Source organism: Nycticebus coucang, unplaced genomic scaffold (genome assembly GCF_027406575.1).
Source record: "Nycticebus coucang isolate mNycCou1 unplaced genomic scaffold, mNycCou1.pri scaffold_53, whole genome shotgun sequence".
Classification (NCBI taxonomy): domain Eukaryota; kingdom Metazoa; phylum Chordata; class Mammalia; order Primates; family Lorisidae; genus Nycticebus; species Nycticebus coucang.
In genome coordinates, this window is record NW_026515583.1 from 928245 (window position 1) to 948887 (window position 20643).

The 20643-nt window shown below is 42.8% G+C and overlaps 1 protein-coding gene across 2 annotated transcripts in view; it reads right to left on the reverse strand.

Annotated features, from left to right (window-relative positions):
* LOC128579422 (rho GTPase-activating protein 15-like) overlaps positions 1 to 20643 on the reverse strand; it is a 159058-nt gene that overhangs the window by 28139 nt on the left and 110276 nt on the right. The gene's annotated exons all lie outside the window — the stretch shown is intronic.

Genomic DNA, 20643 nt, shown 5'->3' on the forward strand with positions numbered 1-20643 from the left:
CCCTTGAATAAGAGATCGTGCACATCTTGTGCGAGCACGTACACATGTGGCATCCCTGTCCCCAGGCGCAATGCCATTACCAGCTCCTACAGCTCTACCCGAGGCTTCTCACAGCTCCAGAAGAGAAGCGGCCCCAGTTCCTCACCCTCCTCATCCCGCTCCAAGACACAACTGAGGCCAGCAAAGAAAATAAGAGGAGAAGAGCTGGGTCATCATTTCAGTTCCTCAACTCCACTTGTCCCAGACAAGGAGTCCCGGGGAGAGAAGGCTGCAGAAACGACCACAAACGTCTGCAGTTCCCCATCTACAACTCACAGCTCTAGGCCACGAAAACGGAAGTTTCCGCTGCTGCGCTGTCCGCGAGGGGAACCTCTGACTTTGCCTCCAGCTCCCGACCCTGGCTATTCAGTCACTGCTAAACACCTGGACTTAGAAAAGAAAGCTTCATTTGACTGGCTGAACAAGTTTTTGGCAGACACGACTGAAGACGAGATGATGGAGGTGGACCCACCAGACACTGACACCACCACCGATTCCACAGTCGAGATGATGGAGGTGGACCCGCCAGCAGCCCCCCCTGCCATCGAAGACGTCGAGATGACTGAGGATAGCCCAGAACCTGTAGCTCTTCCAGCGAAGACGTTTACTAAATCCCAAGCCCTATCTGCCCCATCCACCACCGCCAAGCAACGATTTCAGTCTGGAATGCTGAGCATTCTACCCCTCCCACCTTCTGCGGCACCTCCACCTTCTGCGGCACCTCCATCTTCTGCGGCACCTCCATCTTCTGCGGCACCTCCATCTTCTGCGGCATCTCCATCTTCTGCGGCACCTCCATCTTCTGCGGCACCTCCATCTTCTGTGGCACCTCCATCTTCTGCGGCACCTCCATCTTCTGCGGCACCTCCATCTTCTGCGGCACCTGCTGTGTCTTCCTCATCTCCCCTGAGCAGTGTGAGCCGCACCAGGAGCAGCGTGAGGAGCGCCACCACTTACGCTGCACAGCCCTTTCTCTCTGGGGCACTCCCTGCCTCTGCTGACAGGTTTATCCCAGCCCAGATTTCCATCGTCCGGGTTGCCATGTTTACTCCCAACCATACATCAAGCACAGTCACCACCTCTGGATTCAGCCAGTCCCCTCCCAGTGCTGTTCAGACAGCCAGCAGCAGCAGCTCCGGTGGCTTCCGTACATTGGGTGGCACCCTGACCACCTCACGCCCAGCCCCCACCAGCCAGCCAGCGCTGACCATCAGTTTTGCCTCAAGTGAGAAACCTCCTCTCCCGTCAAATCCAGGAGCCAGTCCCCAGACTGCATATAAGGCCACTGATGGGCCACGACGCCGAGCTCCCAAGCGACGCCTTCCCCCAAGCTGTGGAAACTCTGCAGCCGCGCCCCCAGCTAAAAAGCCAAAACTAACCCCAGGCCCTGCTGCCAAAACTAATCCCTGAGAGCCATCTTTGCTGGCAGCTACAAGGTGCAGCCCACTTGGATGTCTGTGCATTTGATAGGATTGGGAAAGACTTCTTATCCCTAAAACATTTCCTTACTTGGCTTAACTATCAGAAGTGGCTCTCTTCCCTGAGTTCCCTTAGGGCAGTGGTTCTCAACCTTCCTAAAGCCGTGGCCCTTTAATACAGTTCTTGTGGGTCACGATGCACAGGTTGAGAACCACTGCCTTAGAGGACTCTTTCTCCATTTCCTGCTGCTTTGTCCCTTGTAGGATATAATCACAGTGTGTGCTGCCTTTGCCATTTTCCTCCTTTCTATTCCGAGTCAAGACCTCATCTCCCAAACTCTCTGCCACCTGGCCCCTAAAGGCTTACAGGCAAAAGACTGTTAGCATGGCAGAGCCAGGAGTGAGCCACTTCCCTCCATTAGGGCAAAGCTCTCATCTTAGAGCAGACAGGAAACCCACGCCTGCTGTCAGCTGCCTCCTACCCCACCTCCCTGGTGGCCTCATGGGGCCGTTGTCTGCCTCTCCAAGATGATATGTAGGAGGCCTTGTCCTGTTACTTGTCTGATGCTCCTGCCTATGTTTGAGGAGAAATTGAATTGTATGAGTGGCGGCATGTTGGGACTTAACTGCTTCAAGTTTTCTAGGGCCCTGCTATCTGAAGGTGGACAGTACAACCACTGTCTGGCTGCAAGTGCTGACCCTGAATTTCAAAAGGTTTTTGCCTTTAAGGGCTGGCAGACCTGGATGGTGGGGGTGGGGAGGCGGGGAGTACATACTTTCCAGTGACAGCTGGGTGCCCGTAAACTTGAAGCAGTGGAGCCTGGCACTGCCAACATGCCAACACTCATACAATTCAATTCTTCCCTGTCCACATTCATAGGCATGAGCGTCACACAAATATCACAGGACAAGGCCACCAACATATAATCTCGGAGAGGCAGACAATGGCCCCATGAGGCCACCAGGGAGGTGGGGCGAGGAGGCAGCAGACAGCGGGCCTGTGTGTCCTGCCTGCTCTTAGAGCTTTGCCTTCCTGGAGGGAAGTAGCTCACGTCTGGCTCTGCCATGCTAACAGTCTTTTGCCACCAAGCTCTTAGGGGCCAAACTGCCAGAGAGGACCGGAGATGAGACATTGATTGAGAAATGGCAGGAGGAAAATGGCAAAGGCAGCACATACTGTGGTCTCCAAGATAAAGCTGAACTTCAAGATCATTTTCAAACAATGAAATCCTACAAGGGATGAGGGAGTGTTACCCTCCACTTATGAGAACTCACTGGGGGCTACCTCACCCACACTCTAAGTTACAAAATCTACCTTCCTGAGCCGTACTTTCAGGCTGTATCTTAGTGATTTCCCCTCCGAGAGCCCTGTCCGGTCATTTCCCCTTTCCTGCTTTATACTACAACCAGATGCTTAGGCCCAGGAGCCCCACTGTCATGCCCATCCTCTTTGGGAGAAGAGTGAATATGAGTGTCATGCCAACTTTTCTGAAGATTGTTCTACGATTGGGATTTTGCCCATCACCTGTTAAGAAGACCAACATTTGGGGTCACATACTAATTTAGAGTATAGTTTGTTAACACTATTTTCATGGTTTTAAGGTGTTTACTATATTTCTTTGAAAGCTGAGGATGCTGAGTGATCTTAAGTGAAATGTTAATACCTTTTGTTTGATGTATTAGAATTTAGGGTTATAAAAATCAGAATAGCTGTTCTTAAAACAACAAGAAAAATACCTGTGTTTCTGTCGCCACTTCCAACATACGAATGTTTCCATAGATTGTTTGCTTTATAGCCATCCTGTTTGTGACAGAAGCCCTACTTCCAATTTATCTGTTTCTTATAGAGTGGTTTTGCATATTCCAGTTACCTAGATGCTCTTTGGAGATTTTTGATACCATTTAAGGAAGATGGCTAGATATCTGCTTTTGGAATCAGAAAAAAACAGGAATATTTATTATATTTGTGTATCTGTATGTATTTTTATACTATCTTTGACACCTTACACATTGTTTTCACAATTTACGTTGCCATCACCCTGAAGAAATAAAAGCACTTCCAAAAGGGTTTTTAAAAACAAAATTCTGAGAACAAATTTTAACTTTGTAAGATAGTCAGAAATTGAAACCTCAGTAATAACCATCATTGGGAATATTGATATATTGTTTGACAATGTTGCTTCTTCATTTGCATGGAAGTTGACGGTCAGGTACATAAAGTTAATTTTTACTGTTCAGAATAAGTTATGTGAAAAGATGTCATTTTATTTTCAAATGTATGTATTGTAACCCTCAGTTTCAAGCTGTATAAAAAATTAAATTGGATTGTATTACTGAAAAGTGAATTTTGTAATTCTCCTATGTCAAATTATACCTAATTTGGAAAGAGGGAAGTGGCAACCACTAAAAGATGGGTTCTCTTCTCTAAATGGAGGAAAAGTCTCAGCAGAGCAATAGGATAAAGTGTTATGTTAAGTATAAATATTTAAAAAATGAAAATAAAAATAAAAAAAGGAAAAGATGAATACTTAGATGTTCAGGGGATCCCAGGGCCACCCTCACTTCAGACCAGCTGGCTATTAATTTAGGGGCTCCCACAACCACCTTTTTGGTTGAAAAGACCAAATGACTCACAGAACTCCGGAAAGTGTTACATTAGTGAGTATAGTTTCTTAGAGTGAAAGGATGCATATTAGAACTGCGGAAGTAAGAGACACCTAGAGCAGAATCTGGAGCAGGTCCAGATGTGCAGTCTCATGTCCTGGGAACACGTTCCCCTCATAGTATCAACAAGGTGAGGCAGTACACACAGAGTCCCGCCAACCCAGGAAGCTCAGTCGATCCCCAAGTGTTCAGGCTTTTTTGTGAACTTGATCACATTGTGTGTGTGTAGCTGACCATTAGCCTTCAGCCCCTCAGGAGCTCAGAAGTCATATGGCATGTCCCAAAGCACCCAACATACATCACCTTCTTAGACTGTCTCATGGCTAAAGCCCCCAGGCAGATAACGATGTTGTATGAGGCAGGACACTCCAGGGACCTTGAGATTTCCTCCCAGTAGCTGAAGCCAGAGACCAGACCTCTCTCCAGGTGAAGAGAATTTTTTGCCCCACACTGCCCCGCCTGTATCGGGGAAGACATGTTCACCCTGAGCTTGCTTGCCCTGTGTACCTACCATGACGCTATCCATAAACATCCTGGTTTTCCTCTCCTTCTGGGCACGTGGTGGGGTTATGCTTCCTTCCTTTAGCCCTTTGAAGACAGATGTGCCCTAATGACTTGCCTTAGTAGGGGAAATGTAAGAGGAAATAATGAGAAGGCAGAAACTTCAGAATCAACATAGGTTCACCATGTTCCCTTCCCCGATCTCAGGAGCCTGTGGAAACAGGTTGGGATGAAGGGCCCATGAGTCTGGGACCCTGAGAAACTAGGAAGAAGTATCCCTCACCAACCCTTGATACACTGTCCACATCAGTCAGTGGTAACCGTTTGTTGTGTTAACCACCTAAGATTTGGGGATTTTTATGGTAGCACAGCATATCCTGGTAGCTGGATATTACACTGTGGTGGATCGTGGGCAAGTTATTTATCTTCTTATAAAATTCCTTGGGCCTCAGGTTTCTTCTTATAAAACGCAGACAGTAGTACTTGCCTTTTGAGGCTACGGCAAGAATAAATGTTACACATTATAGTAGTTTGCTAGAGAAGTCATAAGAAAGTACTACGGACCTGGTGGCATGAACAATTATTTTCCTAGAGTTCTGGAGGCTGGAAGTTCAAGATCGTGACCGCAGGATTGGCTTCCTCCGAAGCCCTCTCCCTGCCTTATACATGGCTGTCTTCTTCATCCCTCTTCACATAATCATTCCTTTGTGTGTGTCTGTGTGTTCATGTCCTAATCTCCACCGTATTTAAGGACAACCGTCATGTTGGATTAGAGTTCACCCTAATGACCTCATTGTAACTTCAATACCTCCTTAAAGGTCCTTTGTCTACGTACAGTCACAGTTTGACATACTGAGGGTTAGCACGTCAACATATGCTCTTCAGGGGGGCACAATACAGTCCACGTTGCAGGTGGAAAACAGTTACAGTAGAACAGTACATGGCACAGTAAATGTTCAAGTCGGTTAGTGACTATTGTGGTTGATACCCTAATCTTTGTTCATACTGTTGAGAAAATATGGAGAAGACTTACTTTTTATGGAAGAAAGTTGCTAAACTGTGTTTGATATTATCACTAGTTAATGAATATATAATACACGAACAGTCATGTAAGCTTAGGCACAAAACATTTTAAAAATACAAACAAGCCACTCTGAAATTGCTATATGCCATACAAGCTGAAATATGATATTCTGGAAAAAATAAAACTAGAGACAGTGAAAAGATTAGTAGTTGCCAGGGGTTGTGGGGAAGGTTGGGAAGAACAGACAGAGCACAAAGAATATTTAGAGCAGTGAAACTACTCGGTATGATACTATAGTGGTGGATACACGACATGTGTCCAAACTCAGAGAATGTACAATATCAAGTTGTTGCCTTGATGTAAGCTATGACTTTGGATAATAAGGGCATATCAATATACGTTATTCAATTGTTCCAGATGTGCCTTTCCAGTGGGGGATGTTGGTAGTCTGAAGGCTCTGAGCGAGTGGGGACAGGCGCCATATGGAACTCCCTGTTCAATTTTGCTGAGCACCTGACTTTGCCCAGGAAATAGTCCATTAAAATGTAATTAGTATGTTATTAGTAACATACCAAACAGTTACTAATAATTGTAAGGAGAGAAGAATAGTTTGAAGATCGTCTTGGTTACATATTGCGATGATGTTTCGGGGTCTTTGTGGATGTATTTTTGTGTGTGTTCTGTGTGAATCTGAAATTGGGAAAAATATGTAAGTTAACAAAAGTAACGGATGACTGGCTCTTCTGGGAAGCAATAATCAAAGACATAGGTGGGTGGTCCCCATCCTGTACTTCCGCCTGATGCTCAGGAAAGGTTGGTGAAACCTTCACTGCTTGTTGTTAATCTCTGCCCGGTAACATCTCTAAGAGGTGAACCATGCCAGAAGGGCCTGACTCTTGGAAGGAAGCACCGCACCTTGACTAGTAACACCTGGCTGGATCAAGAACTCCAAACACAACGGTGCCTCTGAGAAACAAAGACTTAGGAAAGACCCTCTGTATGTGTGAACAGGTGTTCGGGCGACCATGGGAAGGGTCACTGGAGGAAGCCCCCACCTGGGCCAGAACTAACAGGGAAGGACTTCCTTAGAAGCCACCAGAGACCATAGGCACGGCACAGTGAGGCCTTTTGAGTCAGGACAGAAGCCCACTGGCCCTTTCCCCCTTCCAGTAATTGCAATATTTTCTAAAACGTGGCCATGCGTTGGGCTTCCACTGGGGAATCTGGTGTCACAGTCAAACACTGCACCTCAGATGTCGTTTAGGCTTTTTACCCATAGTTTCCATGTGTACAAAATGGAGGCAACAGCATCTGTCCTTCAGGATCCGTGTACGGATTGCCTGGCATAATGAGGGTGCTTAGCTGATGAATGGATTAAAGTATGTCTTCAAGCAGTGACCACCCATAGGCTGAACTGAAGGGATTTCTGGGTGAGGATGTGTTGAGGATAAAGGGGGGCAAAGAAAGGAAGGATGGACATGCCTTCCATGCAGGAAACAGGGCCTTTTGGACCTCCTGGTTCTCTGTACAAACACCTGTACATGTTTCAAATAGCACAAGACAAATATAGAAATATTCCCAAGGGTGAAAAATAGGCTCTTCAGGTACCAAACAAAGAAGGAATTGAAGGAGCTATAATGGTCCTCTGGTGTGGCAGGCTAGGGGTGTGTTATCCTGGGAGAGCCCCCAATGGCTAAGATCATTCAGAGATGAAAGAGGAAACCTGGGGCCTTTGAGGATTTAGTAAATAACTCTTCTTCTTTTATCTACAGTGAATCTTAAAAAAAAAAAAAAGCAACATTGCCTAACTCCCACTAAGGCCTTTGAGCATCCCTAAGTAATCTGGGCAGCTGCTGATTTCTATGTTTTCACCAGCAAACTTCAGCCCAGGACTTACTTGATTAACACTAGAATGGGATGTAAAACCCCTCATGTCCCTCTCTGCAATTTCAAATTCTCATGAAATAATCATTCAAGTGTGAGAATCTGTATGCCTATGGTCACTCATAGCAACATTGTTGAGAATGGTGAAAAACGGGAAACACCAACACGTCCGCTAATGGGAAACTGGTTAAATGCATCCTATTGTGCTGTTATTAAGGTATTGCCTGTCAGGTCCAAATTCATGCTTCATTGCCTGCTCTATGACAATGGACCTGGACCTATGAAACAGTTTTCCTTTGCCAGAAGCAGGGATGTCCAGCACTGTCAGCAGAGGGTACTATTCTCCTCCCATTCCAGGGGTGGCTTGCTCACCAAGCTCCTGGAGAGCTCACTGCTTACTCCAGTGCCTGGACCCAAGCGGTTTTTTTTCTGCTGCCTGAGGGGCTTCTGCTGTTTCCACCTCTCAACCCTGACCACATTAGGGTAGCCAGGAGCCCCAGATTGCGTGGGCCTGTGTTGCAAGGAATCTCTGCCCTTCTTTGGTGGTCAGGCTAGCCTTTTCTAATCATGTGCCAGGATCTCAGGCTGAACGGAATCTGAATGTCCAGGCTGCCAGGTAAAGATAAACTGCTTCAGCCGCTAAGGACAATCAGGATTCATCAGATGATACTGACAAATCCAACTGCTGACTTTCTATTTTTACTTTAGCTCCAATTTTACTGTGTTCAGACATCTCCTAGGAATCTCATAAAAGGTACATTCTGGTTCAGTAGCTCTGAGGTGGGGCTGAAATTCTGCATTTCTATAAAGTTCTGAGGTGATGTGGAAGCTGCTGGTCCACATACCATCCTTAGAGAAGTGAGGAGTTAGCTTAGCTTTGAGCTCATTTCTGTAATATAATCTTTTCTTTCCTTTTTTTTTCTAACAGAACCTGCTGCTGAAAGCCACCACCTGAGTGCAGAATTCCATCAGGAACAGATGAATGCCAAGTTCCCTTTGTTAGTATATGAGGAAAGAAATCAGAACGCTCTGGATTAACAACCATCCCCAGCTGATGATGACCTTTGCCACTAAGTACACTAAAACAAGAGAAAATTATTTTCAACATCATATACCTAAGCCCTCTTCCCCTTAACCCACACATGTTCTTCTGAACCACAGATCAGCAGTCATCGAAGTGTATCTGTGAATATGCTCCCATCAGTTTGGGTTTTATCAAAGTATGATCCAGTTTGTTTCTCTGTAAAAGGCAGAGGGGTCAGAAATATTGTCCCATTGGTGTCATATTGACATGAGGTGCAAATGAACGGAATCACTGTTCCTCTGACATGGAATTTGCCTTATTATCTCCCAAAGCCTAGACTCACAATTGATAATACAAATAATTAAAATGTTCACATTCAGATGCAACGCCTTTATCTTTCAATTTTGTATTTGATCCTTAGGAAACAACCAGTAAGTAGCAAATTATCTTCCTCAGTTCTTTTATTTTTAGTATGTTTTTTATATTTTTTTTAAATACTATGAGGTTACAATATGAGGTTACATTGTTCCCATTTCAGGGTAAATTTCCTGAAGAACTTTGTTGAAGAGCCCCTCAAAGGGTGTGTTATACACCATGACAATGTGAACATTAAGTGAGATCCTGCCTCACGCTCTCCCTCCTTCTGCCAAATGCCCACACCTTGCTTCCCTCTACTTCTGAACTGGACTATATTAGTCTTTTATTAAACTCTACATCATTTACATTTACCTGGATGAAGTTGAAATACATTCTTCTTAGTAAAGTGTTGCAAGAATGGAAAAATAAATATCCAATGTACACCATACATTGCATCCTAGTGTGCCAGTTATTAAGGTCATAAGAAATCAATATATCAACAATTACATGCTCATAAGAACCATTTCTGATATGTAATCTAATCATAAGACTAGTCAGTGCTATGTCAACATTAATCCAAACTTAGCATAAACATAGTAAAGCATTCACCACACAATATGACATTGGGAGGTTCTAAGTACATCACCTTGCCCCACTACAGCCTCAGTACGTGAGCAGGCCCTCATGCAATATCTTTTAGTGATATGGACCAACACACAGCTCCCCTTCAGGGCTGTTCTGACTACAAGCACTTTTCATGTGTATGCACACGATGTCTGCCTCCTGCTTGCACAAGTCTTTAAAATGGGAGACTCTGTCCTACTCACATGGCAGGCTTCAGCTCAGTGCCTGACAGGAATGCATAGTGGTAAAGACTGTGGAATCCAGCAGCACCTGTGGCTCAAAGGAGTAGGGCACCGGTCCCGTATACCAGATGTGGTGGGTTTAAACACAGCCCCGGCCACAAACTGCAAAAAAAAAAGAATGTGGACTCCATCCAGACTCCCCACCTTCATAGGCCCAGCTCTCACTCTTACTGAGGCATTCATCTTACTGAAACATGGCACTGTAAAGGCATCTATACTTCAGTGGATTGTTATAAAGATTAAATGACCAGATAGAAAATGCTGGCAACTAAGATGTGCTGTATAAGACTCAGACATGATTATCAGCAGATATGTAAAATAATTAGTCTTTCAGAAACAAGAAGAGGATCACATTCATCAGATTATATAATATTCGTTTCTCAGATTATCTTGTGTTTATGGATTTATTGTATTTTCATTATTTACACACACCAATCGATACGTCATGCATGTAAAAAATTCATTCATCAGAACAAGGATTCATCGTTCCAGGATTGGTCACTTTCCAAACACTGAAGATGAATCTGGAAAGAAGAGAAAGAAGGTATCCACAAATGAATTTGGTATGACTTCCAGCCTGAAGGAGGAGAAATAAGGACGAAGAATTCTACTGCAGTGCAGAAGAGGCAAACCAAAACATGTGCATGCTGATCATCACCTGTGAGGGCTTCTGTTTGTAACCTGCCCAGCATCTACTCCTATCAGCTGGTATTGGAAGCCTTATTTCATCAGGGAACGTCCACTATGCTCAGTCCCAACGCTTCACAGGGGCTGACCTCAATTAGATTCATCTGGGCTGGTGACTGGACCTGGCTGATCTGAGAATTCAATCCCTCCACAACAGCATCTGGTTCAAGAGCGTACATGTGCCCAAGACAGGGCAAAGTTTCAATTTGGAGACTTCTATGCACATGTTGAAAGTAAAATCCTTCCATTACTTGATGACATTACAACTGTAAGGCTTTAAATATGCAGTGGAGCCATCCCTGGAGGGAAACTGGCCAAAGAGAAGTCAATACAACAGAACATAAATCAAAGAGATTGGGGTGGAGGAGAGAATAGAGATTGGGTTCTTACATGGTTTACCTTGATCTAGCTATGCCTGATTGACCGGTGGACTTTGTTTCCCCTGAGCCACTGAAGTACTTTGTTTTACTTATTCCAAATGGGTTTCTGCTGTTCTAAACTTGAAGAATGCAAATAAATAAAAAATGAGAAAGTTCTAAATCGCAAACTATTTTATTCAGCCTTGATTAACATTACTCGAAAGTGCTTAAAAACAAAACAAAGCAAAACCCCAAACCACAACACCATCTATCAGTATCGTATTTCAACACGACAGTACAAACAAAACCAGTAGAATAAGCTCTCAAGGGCAAAAGCTTTAACGACTTAAGCAACAAAAATGGAGTATAGAATTATAACTCATAACATAAGCTAAAAATCTTTGAGTCCATAGATATTTACTACATAGATAAATTAATAAGTGGGGGAGAAGAGAGAAATCTTTCATTTTCAATAAATGGTGTAGATATTGTACCCTAATACTCGGGACCACAACGCCCCATTTCATAAGTGTGGGCTTGACATACTGACTTCCTTCCAATGAGCACATGATGGAAGAGGGAACAAAGAATAGCTTGACATTGGAGAAATCACACAAACACTATGGCAGCCAGATGAGCAAGGTCCATGTCAAGAGTCATAGATCATGTTGACAGTATGTATCCTGATACAATGTGATGAAAGTGGCACTTTCTATCTGTGATCTTCCTCCCACAAATGGATACTTAATGATGTTATCAATATTGGTTTGTTAATTAAAACAAATGTACCATAAAAGTTGTTAATGTAAGGATTACATGACATCTGTGCAGGGGGTATTTGAAAACTCTACATTATCTGCTGAACTGCTCTGTAAATATCAAACTGTTCTAAAAGGAAAAGTCTGTTAATACTGTAATTCCATGTACAATACCATCAAAAATACTAAATACGTAGGATGAAGTTTGAAAAAAGTTGTGTAAGACCTGGACACTGATAAGATATTACTTATTAACACTTGCAAAAAGTGAAAAATTTAACGTAATTTTTACAAACAATAAATAGACACACTGAGACAAAAACAAAACCAATGATTTCTGCTTCATTTAGGCAGTTTGCAAGTAAGTCATGTCCAAAGACATCAGAATTGCATTTCAAGCATCCAAATGAAATAGTGGGATGTAGAGAGAATATTGATCTATGTATGGTTAACTTGTGTTCATTCACAGTTCATTGAATAAATTTTTTTTTTTTTTTGCAGTTTTTGGCCGGGGCTGGGTTTGAACCCACCACCTTGGGCATATGGGGCCGGTGCCCTACCCCTTTGAGGTACAGGCACCACCCTCTTTTTATTAATTTTAATTAAAATCATAACTATACATTTATGTCATGATTTGATATACAATGTGGAATGCTTAAATTAAACTGATTAAGATCACCATTACCTCATTTACTTGTTTTTTTGTTTGTTTGTTTGTTTGTTTATTTATTTGTTGGGGGGGAGTTAAGACATTTAAAATACACTCTTAGTTAATTTGAAATATACCCTTGCATTGTGCACATTAGGTGAGATCCCACCAAATGTCCTCCCTCCTCTGGCCAATTGCCCTCCCTCCTTCCCCTCCCTTATCCCTTCTCTCTCCTCCCCTTCACTAGACTATATTTGTCTTTTATCACACATATGAGTCTGTAAGTGTTTATACATTGGTTTCATAATAGTACTGAGTACACTGGACACATTTTTTTCCATTCTGGAGATACTTTACTAAGACGAATGTGTTACACTTCCATCCAGGTAAACAAAAAATGTAAACTCTCCATCTTTTTATGGATGAATAGTATTCCATAGTATAAATATACCACAATTTGTTCATCCACATGTGGGTTGATGAGCATTTGGGTTGCTTTCATCACTTGGCAATTAAGAATTGGGCTGGAATAAACATTCTGGTGCAAATATCTTTGTGGTAAAATGATTTCTGTTTCAGGGATCGTCAAACTTTTTAAAGAGGGGACCAGTTCACTGTCCCTTTCAACCACAATCTACACTTTAGAGACTATCCACTTACAAATACTAGTCACCACAAGATATCTGCATTTACAAAAACAAAATACATGCCTATATAAAAACAACCACTAGACCAGTGATTGTCAACCTGTTGACCATGGCACACAGGTGTGCCGTGAGAGGATCTGGATCTTAGGTGTGCCATGATAGTTTTTAAATTTCATTATTTTCAAAAGAAGTTCAAAGCACAATTTTTTTTTACTCTTTTTTTGATCAACATAATTTACGTGTGCCACAAAAGTTTAAATATAGATTCATGTGCACCACGAGATAAAGAAGGTTGAAAAAACACTGCTCTAAACAAATATCCACTTCTGCCCTCACAGAACTGATTCCAGAGCCCACTATTCACACTGCCCCCTTTTCATCAAGAAATGTTTAAGACAGTCAATGACTGGGATTCGTGGACCACAACAGAGAGAAAAGGACAGCAAACTCCAGTTAGAACAATACATCCCTCTATCTTCTTAATTAACTGAGACTGTAACAATGACTCAAAAGATACACATTCTACCCTTCCATCAAGATAAAAATGTATAAAGTTATTTAATTCACCTAATAATAAATATATCAAATTTTATTTAACACTTGAGGTCCCTACACTATTACACATCTTGCACCTTTCATAAACCATATACAAAAACGTACAACACTCACCAGACACACCTAATAAATATACTCAAAAACTACATCTCCCCAACACCTGCCATAGTCATAGACACCCCTTCATTTCTACCAAATATGTCTTCTTAACCATTTTATAATGCCTGCTATGACTATTAGTCTTAATATTCAGATTAGCCACTTGGCCTGTACAAAAGACTCAAATACTACTTCTCAAGCTAGAAACACTATTAACACAAAATGAAGACCAGTTTAAAAAACTTAAAAGATCAAAGTACACTAAACAACACCTTACTAAGTTATAACCATAAATGACAAAATTTCAAAGATACATATTATTTTCTCTAATGATGCCCAGTCAATTAAAAAATACAAACTATTAATAATATAATCCAAAACATCACTCAAAAGAAAAAATTCTTTAACACTAAAATACAAACACGATGGTCCTAACACAATAACCACGTTGGGAAGGGGGCTCCTCCTGTTACTCTATTACTAGAGTAACAGGAGGGGGCTCCTCCTATTACTATCTATATTACTATATACAAAACATGCCTGCCCTCCTGTCTCTTTGCTCATTGTATTAATTTCCAACTAAAATACCTTATGATCAAAAAATTAATACTTGAAATCATAGCCATTGTTCCCATGTCAAAAAATCCCCAAAATCCATACATACAAACCCAGAAACAAAACTAAAAAGTGATAATGGATGCGATTATCCTAAACAACCACTACCTACTAGACACTACTAGACAAGCCCTGATGAAATCAGATAAGCCTACATGCCATTATCTAAAAATGATGTGTTCACTTCCAAACTCTACTATCATAGAGTTGGTAGACCCCATAATACCAAAGACAAAGGACACTCTATACATGCAATAAAATATTAACTATAAATTTAGTCTAAATAAAAATACTTTAAAAATATAACCACTTTAAAAACACAACAAAAACATTTTTTTTCCATTTTTTTCTTTTCTTTTTCTTTTTCTTTCTTTTTTTTTTTTTTTTTTGGTCAGGGCCCGGTTTGAACCCACCACCTCTGGTATATGGGGCCGGTACCCTGCTCCTTTGAGCCACAGGCACCACCCAAAACAACAAAAACAATTTTTTTAGCCTTAGAATCTATAGACAAAGAGATCTACTTAATATATACTATGCTAGTTAATAACATTACTTCTACTTTTACTATATATAAAAAAAAGTAACTTCCAAACACCCTCCCCAGAAGAACAGCTCTTTAAAAAGACATCCTTGCTGTTTGAAATTACTGACTTTTCTATAAATAAAAATAAAATATTTTATCTCTTATCCACTCTTCCATTATTTAATTTAAATGACAGACTCATTAGTCCAACAACAGCCACACTCACACACAGGAGCAAATGGCAAAGCAACAGTTGTAAAGCAAGTGGCACTGACAAGCCTGAGAAGCAGGTGTACACAGACTGCTGGGACTTGCACCTCCCTGAGCAGCCGCAGGTGATGAAGCCAAGTGAGCCCCAGGATTGAACTGTCAGATAGGAACTGGATATTTCCCGATTTGGGAGTCAACGGCCACCACCTAGGACAATGTCTCTGCTTTGGGTCCAACACCTGATAGTACTTTATGCAGTGGCAAATCTGACATAGCAAATGAAAGGCAGGATAAAGAACACGTTGTGCTGCTATTTTGAGTTCCTTCCCTATAAGTATAAAATAATTGGAAGTAAAAGACTTTTTTTTGAGACAGAGTCTTATTTTGTGACCCTGGGTAGAGTGCTCTGGTGTCATGGCTCACAGCAATCTCAAACTCGGGCTCAAGCGATCCTCCTGCCATAGACTCCACCCCAGTAGCTGGGACTACCAGCATCTGTCACCAGCACCAGTAAGTAACAACTTTTACAAACAATCTTGTCAACACCCTGTCAGTAAAGCAGAGATGACATCAAACTTGGTTGCAAAGGCCAAGCCCGACCCAAATCCAGGTCACCACAGCTGGGGAACCAACAGTCTGATGTCACTTCAGTGTGGAAAAGCCACTAAGTGGATGTCACACCAGCGGCCACTGCAACCCATGTGTGGAGGACCTCAGTGTGGTGGACAGAGTGGTCTCCGTTTCCATTTTCCATACGGACACCCCCTCCTGGATCTCTAACCCTAACCCTCACCCTACGCCCCTAAACTTTATCTTGCAGGCCTCTCTGACCATAATTACCACCCAAACAGGACCCTAACTTTAGCCACACCTAGGGACCCAAACCCTCTATCCCACAGGTTCATCTGAACCAAATTATCATCCAAAACGGAGCCCTGACCTGAGGGGCCTGAACTCTCTTCATGCCGCAGGCCCCCCAGACATCAACCATGAGCCAAAGTCAGGAACGAACCCAGCCCTCACTCCAGGGGACAGAACGCTCTTCATCCTGCAGCCACCATCCCCATCACCCATCACGCCAAGCCGAGCCCGAGCCAGCGCGAACCCCAATGGCCTCTGCGCCCGGTGTGTGAGGACCTCGGACACAGCGCACTCTCCATTTTCAACACAGAACCTCCCCCTCCCGGTTCTCTGAACACCAGCTGCCCCTGGGCAGGCAGGGCTGGGACAGGAAGGTCACACTCACGGTTGGAATCGCAGAACCCCGGTGTCCTGAGGGCGTCGCGCTGAAGTGGTCACCCGGCCTGGTCCCCTCGCAAAGGGCGGCTCTGAGGAGCTGTGCGTTCTATCACAGCCACAACGCCCAGGAGCAGTCGCCGGCCACAGTCGCCGTAAACTCGCTCCTGTAATTATTATGTCAAGAAATGGACTACACGAGATGAGATGGCATGTAGCGAAGATCTTTATTTAGGGGTTTGATTTTATACCTTTATAGTCATGTACACACTTGATCTATTATCTATTAGTTTCACCATTACCTCAATTTACCTATCTGAAATCAACTAAAAGGGAAATATCCTGTTACCACATCAACACAATCACTTTTGTAGTAAACATCTTCTTCTAGACACTGACTAACCTCTGGGCAGGTGTGTAAACAAAATCATAAAGAAGAAAGTAGCCACAGGGGAACAGAGTTAATAGAAGAATATCTTCAAGCATTCACTCAGTTTACTCAGTATGAAGTAACGACTGTGTCTTTCCCTCAGGGCAGAGCACCTATAGACCTCTGACAATATGTTGTTAACATATGTCAACCATCTGGCCCGTATCTCTGAGGAAGGGTGGCATGCTTTTTGATCTCAGGCTTCACGGTGTGTACAGCTTCAGAGAAATGGCTTATGGAATTTATAACTCCAGGGAAGCCAATTCTGCATGTATCCCAGGGGGGCCCAGGTCCCTTAAGCCTCTGGAAGAAAAGCAAGTCATTTTAAACTCACACTGAGTTCATTTTGTGTGCTTGATGTAGGATATGTTTATTTCTAAATATTATCCTAGAGTCCCAGCCCTTAGGTAAGCTGGGGCCTTGGTGTTAGCATCACAGCAAGTATGGCGGTATCAGCCATCTAGCTAAGTCTTGTTTGGTGAGCCTAATCCCAATCTTTGCATCTGGCTGACAATGAAAGGTGGCCAAACTCTCTTCCTTTGGTAATGAGAGGATCGCTTGAGGCCACGAGTTTGAGGTTGCAGTGAGCTATGAGGATGCTATAGCACTGTAGCCTGGAGAACAGAGTGAGGCCTTGTCCAGAAAGCAAAAAGAAAAGAAAAGAAAGAGAACGAGAACACAAGTCAATGATGGGTTCAGTGAGGGTGATGTGACTCAAGAGAGTTCACGTTACTAATGTACACGTCACTGGGGTTTGAACTCTGAGTCTCATAAAGCTAGCATATCCCCCCTATACACCATACTTTTCCACCTCTGAAATTATAAATCTCACATCTCAAGAGAGCAGCTGAGACCCTGCTGGGAAAGACAGAGTATAGAGTCAACTGTGGTGTGGCAGGTCACCAAGTCTCCTCTCTGTAGACAGTCTATGGGCATATGGAGCCATTAAATACTGCTTACGAGGAAAATAACATGTCAAGGGAAATGAAACCGCTCTTCCTCTTGCAGTACTTTCTGGTCAGATGCTCATTCACAGATTGAGATCTATCATTCAATGTCAACATTATCCATGAGTTACTCCTTGCAACTTTCCAAACTTTCTAGGACATATCATATTTATGATGATGATGGTGGCAATGATGGCTTAGATGAAGACACTTCCCCTGGGGTGGGCAATGGATGCTGGTCTATACGGTGGAAACTTAAGATCAGCTTTTGTGAGGCCCACTATATTCACACAAGAAGGGACATGTACTAATACTGAAATATGCAATTTTAATCTTGGAAAACAATGCATGGTGCTCATCATCTTAGATACAGTCAGCAGAAAACCTTCACAGATAAACAAACTATGTGAGATCTTCCGCAGAGATCAACTATTTTGGGGACAGGGGGAGATGATAAATAGTGAGGGTTGAAGATCAGTTAAATGATTTAAAACAAAACAAAAACTCCTGGTACCTCAATACAAGCATTTCTTTAAAGGGTTATATGCCCTTTAGGTGGAAAGTCAAAGCAGCTTTAAAAAATAATACTGTGAGGCCTGGTTATGATCATAGCAGTAAGTGCTATCCCATCACAGGTATAAAATATATTAACTCTGGCTTATGCCAGTACAGAGATAACCATGAGCACCACCACCATTGCGTCCAAAAATGTGAATGAAAAAGACAAAATGTAAAAGAAAAAGCTCTTGGACTGATGGATGTGACAATAAGTGACTTGTCAATGCAAAACAACCCCAAAACTCTGTAAAATAGTTTAGAGAGGTTGGTTCTGAGTCCCGCAAGTGGTCCCGCCACAGTTGGGTTACAGCTCGGCTTCACACATTTTAGGGAGACGAGAATGACATATAAAATCATCAGTCCATAGGTGGAAAGTGTACATGAGTTTGGCCTGGAAAGGCAGGACCTTTTTAAGCGAAGGGAGAGTGTTGACAGGTTATAGCTGGCTTTAAAGCTGCTTTGATTCTGGGTAAGGGAATAACATCATAGTTCACTGCAACCTCAGACTTGGGCTGTGGGCATCCAGCTGTCTCAGCCTCTGGAAGCCGTTGGGATTACAGGCACCTGGCACAATGCCCAGCTATTTTTAGAGACAGTGGTCTCGCTCTTGGTCAGGCTGGTCTCCAACTTGTGAGCTCAGGACAATCCACCCACCTTGGCCTCCCAGAGTGCTAGGACCACAGGTGTGAACTACTGCACACCTACTTGTGGGATTTGTTTTTTTATCCTCCTAGATATTCTCACAGGCTTAGATAAGACAAAAACACACAAGTTAGCTAACCAACAAACAAAATGAGCCCATAGGCTGCCCCTAAAACTTAGATTTTGTGTTTCCTTGCCTCTTCATAACTGAGCAACATACAAAATTAAAGAATGGGCACACACTTTCAAAAGGTTTGTATGCAGCCCCTTTTATTTATTAACCAGACAAGAGCTTTGCTATTTGTGCCCTGAAGCTGGTATTCCCATTAACCTTGTGGCCAAAGTGCTTGCCTGTCAGTCGTTAGGGTAAAGTCAGTAAGTATACCACCTATACAGAGATGCTTACATTCCAAGTAGCATTCTACTTAAACACTGGGAACAACAAGTTCAAGAATTAAATAGATCTACATTTCTGACCCCAAAAAGCATTTACTCCCATGGTGTGACTGATGAAAAGTCCATACTGGCACTTTGGGAAACCCTGGTGAGAGCTGAAGCCAGAAAAGTGTGGCCTGCAAGATGGAGTCTGAGAAGCTAAGCCGAAGCACAACAGCTGACCTAGTCTTCCTGGCTTTCCTCCTGCCCCTGCCTTGGGAAACTCTAGTTAAGCTTTCACCAGCCCTAGGCAACTTCATGAAGGGAACCCCCTGACCTTTTGCCCCTATGGAGGGACTGCATTCACTGGTCAATAACACTCATGAACACTGAAAAAGTGTTTCCCTCTACAAAGTCCTGGATAAATGCTATCCTTAGGACCTTATACTTCTAGACAAAGGACCCATGTGAAGACTCCCCATTTGGGTCTTTCCCTCTGCCAGAAGATGTGTCCAAAATCTCTGGTGGTCTTTTACCCTTTTCTGTCTAGTAAAATCCTATTTAACCACTGATCTGTTGTCTGCAGGTTCATTCTTTGAACCCCTGAGACCAAGGACCTACTGAAGAAAGAAATTCTGGTAACGCTAGGATTACAGATGTGAGTCAAGGTGCCTAGCTTCTTACGGGCATTTTTAAACACAGTTAAGACCTTATTTTTCCCAGTATCATTTTTTCTGGATTTGAATTAAGATGCTAATATATATATATATATATATATTTTTTTTTGAGACAGAGTGTTACTTTGTGGCCCTCCGTTAAGTGCTGTAGCATCACAGCTCATAGCAACCTCAAACTCTTGGGCTCAAGTGACTGTCTTGCCTCAGCCTCCCAAGTAGCTGGGATTACAGTTGCCTACTGCAATGTCCAACTATTTTTATAGGCAGGGTCTCACTCTGGCTCAGGCTGGTCCGTAACCTATGAGCTCAGGCAATCCAACCCCCTTGGCCACCAGAGTGCGAGGCTTGTAGGGGTGAGCTACCATGCCCAGCTAAGATGCTAATCTTAATGTTTCTGTCAAAGGCTCCTTAAAAAAATCTTGGCTTTGGCCATAGCTCGTTATCCACATTCCAGGCCATTTAATCCCACAGGTAAGAATTGGAGTGAGGTATCTTTTTACTTACTCCTATGTACATATATCTAAATGGGAACCTTTTAGGTTTAGGACATCTCAGAGTCAATAGTGGAAAAGATACACAGGAACTGGTGATGATATTGGATGAGGAAGCAGATAGTGTATGGAACAACTTTCCCTAGGGCTCCACTTAAACCAGGGTATGTTGAAACATTAACACAACTTTTCTGACAAGCAACTATCTATCCGTCCATTTTCATTCCATACTCTGTCATCAATAAACTGAATGAAAGGCAATGTTCTGACACCTGGAATGGTCTATGTTAGGCTATGACACATTAGGAAGGAATGATGTCCCCTAACAAGCCAATACATTGATCTGAAATTACAAATTAGTTATATAATAAAGTGAACTATTAAAACATTTTTGAAAAACTAGATACC